Source organism: Dendroctonus ponderosae, unplaced genomic scaffold (genome assembly GCF_020466585.1).
Source record: "Dendroctonus ponderosae isolate FM_Combo_2020 unplaced genomic scaffold, Dpon_F_20191213v2 Dpon_F_20191213_10, whole genome shotgun sequence".
NCBI lineage: Eukaryota > Metazoa > Arthropoda > Insecta > Coleoptera > Curculionidae > Dendroctonus > Dendroctonus ponderosae.
The window spans coordinates 4,062,626-4,070,046 of record NW_026017111.1 but is presented as its reverse complement, the minus strand read 5'-3'; the positions used below and the strand labels follow the sequence as shown (position 1 = coordinate 4,070,046).

General features: G+C 39.5%; 1 long non-coding RNA gene across 1 annotated transcript; it reads left to right on the top strand.

The window, feature by feature from the left end:
- Positions 1 to 3,434: 3,434 nt before the first annotated feature.
- Positions 3,435 to 7,166, top strand: LOC109545668. The gene is made up of 3 exons (XR_007280552.1): positions 3,435 to 3,577; positions 3,641 to 3,815; positions 6,964 to 7,166. It is a non-coding gene; the product is annotated as an uncharacterized LOC109545668 (long non-coding RNA).
- The last annotated feature ends 255 nt before the right edge of the window (positions 7,167 to 7,421 follow it).

The window sequence follows — 7,421 nt, the reverse complement described above, 5'->3', positions numbered from 1 at the left end:
GCGTAGAGAAAACCTGAAGCTTCAAATCCTGAAAATTTTGGGTAAATGCCACCAACTTCCTAGTTTTGGCGACTTGGTGAACCTTGAGCCAAAAATAAGCGTTTCCAATCAAGTGCTCCCGCTGCTTAAAAACTCGTAACTTTAATGTAGYTCAARTCGCAACTTGAAACTTTKRCTACCTTGTGATAACACYTCAAGCTGCAAATGCTGAAGATTTGTCTAAAATGCCGCAGTTGTCAAATTTTTGGCGGCTTGGTGACTCATGAACCAAAAATGAGCGCTTTCAATCAAGTGTGCTCGATGTTTAAAAAATTCATAACTTTCGAACTAGGTTAAGGTAAAACTTTGTCAATTCACCACGCGTAGAGAATACCTGATGCTTTAAATGTTGAAAATGTGGCGCAAATGCCACCAACTCCCGCTTTTTGGCGACTTGGTGAACCTTGAGTCAAAAATGAGCGTTTTCAATCAAGTGCTCCCGCTGTTTAAAAAATTCGTAACTTTCAACGTAGCTCAAGTCGCAACTTGAAACTTTTACTACTTTGTGACAACACCTCAAGCTGCAAATGCTGAAGATTTATCTAAAATTCCGCAGTTGCATAATTGTTGGCGGCTTGGTGAATCTTGAACCGAAAATGCGTGCTTTCTATCAAGTGTGCTTGCTGTTTAAAAAATTCGTAACTCCCAAACAAGGTTAATGGGAAACTTTGTCATTTCACTACGCGTAGCGAATACCTGGAGCCTCAAATGTTGAAAATTTTGGGCAAATGCCACCAACGCCCGATTTTTGGCGAGATGGTGAACCTTGAGCCAAAAATGAGCGTTTCCAATCAAATGCTCCCGCTGTTTAAAAAACTCGTAACTGTCAATGTAGCTCAAGTCGCAACTTGAAACTTCGACTACCTTGCGATAAGACCTTGAGCTGCAAATGCTGAAGATTTATCTAAAATTCCGCGTTTATACAATTTTTGGCGACTTGTTGAAAAATGAGCGCTTTGAATCAAGTTGCTTAAAAAATTCGTAACTTTCAAACTAGGTAAAGCGGAAACTTTGCCCTGTCATTACGCGTAGCGAAAACCTGAAGCATCAAATGTTGAAAATTTTGTGTAAATTCCACCAACTCCCGATTTTTGGCGAGTTGGTGAACCTTGAGCCAAAAATGAGCGTTTCCAATCAAGTGCTCCCGCTGTTTAAAAAACTCGTAACTTTCAATGTAGCTCAAGTCGAAACTTGAAACTTTGGCTACTTTGCGGTAACACCTTAAGCTGCAAATGCTGAAGATTAATCTAAAATTCCGCAGTTGTCAGCAAACTAATCTTCTAAACTGTTGAAAAACTGTTTGCTTTACGTGCAGACTTTGTTGCAAGACCAAGATCAAACTAGCTTCTCATCAATGTTGGCAACGAAAAATTCGGGAGCAAATTAAAATTTATCAGTTCTTAACCCACTCGGCCTCAAACATTTCAGTCATTTGGCACCCTAAACTCAATGAAAATTCCTCGAGTTGACCCCTTTCGTGTAATCAACTATCCATGCGTCCAGAACGAATCTTCTAGCTGGCCGCCAATGGGGCAAAGAAACAAAGGCGCAAAAGATATTGAAAAAGTGTTCCAACAGGAAGGGTCGCAAGCAAAGAAAACCAGACTCGCGATTATTCAGGGTCTCTGGTATTCAATTTTGCTCCTTTTGTTTCCGATGCGATAAGTATCTGTTATGCGCTCGCTAAATATACACACAGAAGAGATTAATGGCCAGTTGCCTTACAATAGGACGTAGTATTGAACGGCATTAATGTGTAAGTGCTTAGGTTTTCAACTTCGGTACAGATAAATAGAGCAGAAAACTTAACGTGAATAAACCAACAAACTGTATGAGGGGTAGAGAAGGAACCAGACCTAAAGAAAAGTTAATTGGAGCTTAACTTTAGATCAAAACGGCCCCCATTATTGCTTAGAAAACGAAAAATTTCCTCGAGATTTTCCTTTGAATTGATTTTCAACACTTCAAAATTATTTTAACGATGGTTTTTTGAAGATTTTTCGGACACTTGCAAGTCTGTCTTTAAGGTGTTACTCTATTGCGACTTACGCACGAAGTGCACAAGTAGTGCACAAAAATCCCTTTCTGAGCAAAACATTTTGAGACTAAAAGGTGCCGCTTTTAAAAATTCGCCAAAAATCATTCAAAGCCGCTAGTCTATTGCTACTTACCATGAACATACAGCGGTAAATTGGCTACTAAACAAGGCGAAAATCGACTTCTTAAACCATCAATAAGCAATTAATTGAAAACATAAAAATGTGCTCAAAAAATTGGTCTAAAAAAAGTAAAAAGTTTCTAGTTTTTGCATGTCTGAACAATTAATTTTTCAACAATAAAGTGACAAAATGATTTCCCGAAACATAGACATTGACTATCAACGTGTCTTTTAAAAATTGCAGAAAATTGTTGGTATTGCTGCTCGAAAACGCTGCTACTTACTATAAACATTGAGCGATAATTCCTTTTTGAACCGTGGCGTAAATCAACCTTTGATCAACTCTTATCCAGGCTTTAAACCACGGTTTGCTAAATGGACTAGGGATTTCTGCTTCAGTTGCCTGTTTGGACATTTTCAACTATTTCCAACGTAAAAAATGCGAATTTTTAGCCACTTTCGCGCCTATTCGCATACGCGCTGTTATGGAAAAAAGCCACAGAATTGCCGAATGGCTCTGTGTAATTGAAAGTAGGTTTTCAGTCAAGAGGCGTAAGCAAAAGTGCTCAGAAACACCCTTTGTAGGACGCCCCAGCAGGGCAACGTCCTAACAAGTAGCCGACTTTCATAGAAGCACTCGTAGCAAACCAGTTTAGAGGCTCTAAGCAAACAGCTAAATGCACAGGATTTCAAAACAATATTGCGTGACATGTTCACTATCTATATCAAAAAATTTATCTTCAAATCCACTAAATACCTTTTTAATGGCCTTTCAGTGGCAATAAAAGGGAATTTATTACCCAAAGGGCTTAACAAACTATCGCAGGCTTTTGCTTCGAATGTTTTCCACGCTGTCGTCCTCTTGATTTAGGAAAGTGCTCTTTGCTTAATGGGTAAATGTTATTGTTTGTCAAATTTGATACTGTTGCAGCAATCTCGGGTAATTCGCTTCAGTTTTCCAACAGTCTAGTGGATTTACGCTGCAAAAAACATGAGAATGTAAACTAGAAAAATACTTTTAATGCGCCAACACGCATTTTTATACAGCGTAGGCAAAAGGCGAAATCAATGAAAAACCCCAAATTTTCTAAATTTCTGCGACAATTTAACCGCATCGAAAATATCCGATTATTTATATTTTATATTTCAATATTTCATATTTTTATATTCAATTTCATCGTAAAGCGTTAGTTCCTTATCAATATCTGGGAAGTTTTTAAACACTTCACGTTTTTGGAATACCAGAAACGAACATTTCGATAGCTGGCGTGCCAGAGTGTGTATGGCAGTCGCACAAGGTTAATAAGTTTTCGGTAAAATTGGTGAAACCTTTTCTCCTTGAAGACATGCCCCGAAAGTTTGATTGAGCAGTTCAATCAGGTAAGGCAGTTTTGGAAGGGTTGATAAAATGTGTCACTGAACAGCTGAAAATCGGGTTTTTAGGGACACTGATTCCTGGGGGTCTGGAGCGAATATTTTGGGGTTTAAGGATTTTCGTAATCGGAGGTGTTCCTACGTGAGCCTAGTTGACTGTCTAGCTACTTATTTAGACGTAAATTTGCTGGAATGGCGCACCAATTTGACTAGAGAGCGCTTTACGAAGCTGCCCTCCTCAGAGGTAAGCTATAGTTTTGTTCTCTGATGTCTATGGATTAAGAGTGAGTTAAGAGTCAAACTTACTAACCGGTGTAATTTGGGTGCAAGTTTGGGGCGCAATTTCGAGTTTCGGGTGCCAGCTTGGGGCCCAACCTGAACATTAAATTTTCTTGGCTAAAGTAAAGGTAATCCATCAGTGGACAAGGAAGCTGAAAAAACATTTAATACGCCACTGAATAGAGCGCACTTGATCCTATTAGCGCCGCAAACTACAATTGCGTGGCCCTTTTTGGAGCGTTTTTGCGAATTTTTAATCTGGTGAGCGCACTTTGACTTCGCGCGATACTTTTTTGCAAAGTGACCTTCATAATTTTTCCTGGAAAGCCAATAGAGCTGGAAGATCGCTTGATACCCCACTGGATAGAGCTCATTCAACTCTATTCGTGACGCGAATTGCAGATCCGTGAGTTTTTTTGGGGATTTTTGGCGATTTTTTTTCGGGAGAGCGCACTTGTTCCGGGCGACACTTTTTGCAAAGTGACTTTCAATAATTTTTCCCGGACAAACCTATAGAATTACAAAAGTCCTTGATACGCCATTGAATAGAGCGTGCTCAACTTTATTAGTGAGGAAAACTCCAGTTCAATGGCGCGTTTTGGGGATTTTTGGCGTTTTGATTTTTGCACTCTTGACTTCGAGTGATACTTTTTTGCAAAGTGACCTTCATGATTTTTTTTAGAGAAAGCCAATAGAGCTGGAAAATCGCTTGGTAGACGACTCGATAGAACGCATTCAACTCTTTTAGTGGAGCGAACTGCAGATAAGTGGCGCGGTTTGGGGATTTTGGGCATATTTTTAATCAAGCGAGCGGACTTCGGGCAACACTTTTTTGCAAAGTTGCAAAGTTCAGAATTTTTGCGAGCAAACCAATGGAGCTGCAAAAATGCCTCATACATCACTAGATAGAGCACACTCAACACTATAAATGAGGAAAATCCCAATCCAGGGGCGTGTTTCTGGAATTTTTCGCGAATTTTTAACCGGCGAACGCAATTTTGAATTCGCACGATACTTTTTCGCAAAGTGAATTTTTAATCTGGCGAGCGCACTATTGAATTGCGCCAAACTGTTTTGCGAAGTGATCTTTAAGAAAGCTTTGCGAGAAAACAAAAAATGGCAAAAAAACTTGACACGCCCGCCACTGTATACAGGACGCTTAACTCTATTCGAACCGCAAATTCCGAGTTATTGGCGTTTTTGTGAGGATTTTGGCGATTTTTTTATTAGACGAGAGCACGTTTAACTTCGCGCGAATTCAAAGCGATTTTCAAAAATTGCTTGATACACCACTGGAAAGAGCGCAGCTGCCTCTATTAGAGCTGGGAACGTTAATTCAACGACGCTTTCCCGGGATTTTTGGCGAATTTTCGTTCGAGCAAACGCGCTTTTAACCATGCGTTTCCAGCACTAATAGAGGCAAGTGAGCTCTATCCAGTGGCGTATCAGGAAATTTAAAAAAATTGCTTTGAATCTGCGCGAAGTGAAAAGTGCGCTCGTCTAATAAAAAAATCGCCAAAAAAACCCAATAAATCGGAATTAATAAATAGAGTCCCTAGTAGAGTTAATTACTGTCTATACAGTGGCGTGTCAAGGTTTTGTTTGGCTCAATTCGTTTTCTCGCAAAACAAGCTTGAAGGTCTCTTTGCAAAACAGGTTGGCGCGTCAAAAAATAAAAGTGCGCTCGCCCGATTAAAAATTCTCCAAAAATCCCAGAAACACGCCACTGGATTGGGATTTTTCTAACGTATAGGGTTGAGTGTGCTCTATTCAATGGCGGATCCCGGATTTTTGTGGTTCTATTGGTATGCCCGTGAAAAATTCTTAAATGTCACTTTGCAAAAATGTGGCGCACAAAATCAAAGTTTGCTGGCCCGATTAAAAATTCGCTGAAAATCCTAGAAAAACGCCACTGATCTGCAGTTTGCGCCACCAATAGAGTTGAGTTCGCTCTATCGAGTGGGGTATCAAGCGATCTTCTAGCTCAATTGGCTTTCTCCAGAAAAAAATATCAAGGTCACTTTACGAAAAAGTATCGCGCGAAGTCAAATATGCGCTCGCCCGATTAAAAATTCGCTAATTCCAGAAAAACGCCACTGATCTGGAGTTCGCTACACTTATATAGTTGAATTCGGTCTATCGAGTGGTGGACTAGGCGATTTTCCAGCTCTAGTGGCTTTCCCGGAAAAAAATTTTCAATGTCACTTTGCGAAAAAGTATCGCGCCCAGTCAAAAGTGCGGTCGCCCGATTAAAAATTCGTCAAAAATCCTAGAAAAACGCCACTGATCTACAGTTCGCGCCACCACTAGAGTTGAATTCGTTCAATCGAGTAGTGTACCAGGCGATTTTCCAGCTCCACTGCCTTTCTCGGAAAAAAATTCTCATGGTCACTTTACAAAAAAGTATCTCGAGAAGTGAAAAGTGCGCTCGCCCGATTAAAAATAAGCTAAAAATCCCAGAACAACGCCACTGGACTGGGATGTTCCTCACTTATAGAGTTAAGTGTACTCTACGCAGTGGTGTATCACATACTTTTGAAGCTCCATTCGTTTGATCGCAAAAAATTCTGGAAAAAAACATTGCAAACACGTGTCGCACGAAGTTGAAAGTCCGCTCGCCTGATTAAAAATACGCCAAAACTCCCCAACACACGCCACTGCACTGGAATTTGCCTCACTAATAGAGTTGAGCGCGCTCTATTCAATGGCGTATCAACTAGTTTTGTGCTTCTATTGGTTTGTGCGTCAAAAATTATTGAATGTCACTTTGCAAAAATGTGTAGTCTAAAATCAAAGTGCGCTCGCCCGAAAAAAAATCGCCAAAAATCTCCAAAAAACGCCACTGATCTGCAGTTCCCGCCACTAATAGAGTTAAATGCGCTCTATCCAGTGGTGTATCAACGTGATAAATAAAATAAATGACTCAGGAACATTGTTTATGCTAAAGTTCGATTGAACTTTTTGCTAAAACTATTAGCATACATACGAAAATGATTACACCACTTTGTTCGGCCAATCAATAGATGCATTTCTTCTTCGTTAATCTCTACTTAGAAATACGGCCAAAAACCAGTTTAATAACAACTAGGTTCCATTTATTTTATAATTTTTAGTTGATGGCCACAATTTTCCAACTAACTCCAGAACCATCAGAGCACATGAGCCTTAGTTGGAGCGAAATCCAGAGCCCCAAAAATTGCTACTGAGGTTCATCAGAAGGACGTTAATAAATTTTAATTAGTCGACGGTTGAAAGCACCAAATAAGGGTACCAGTAAAAGGTTTCTTTCTTCCATGCAAATAAAATACACGTTTAACTTTGTTTTACTTCAGCATCCTGCAACCTGAACATTAATTTTGGGTTTGGTTGTCAATCTTTTTAATCGTTTTCGCGTTCAGGGTAATGGATATTGCAAATCCAAGTTGTTTTTGATGTTTCTTCTGTTAAATTGTCATTTGTATTTGCTTCATTTATTGTTTATATTGTTGTGACTATTTTCTACCGTTCTGTATTTGATAGAATGCCAGTATTTTTGATCATAGCTTTCAAGTAGTTTTAAAAGCTGCACCAG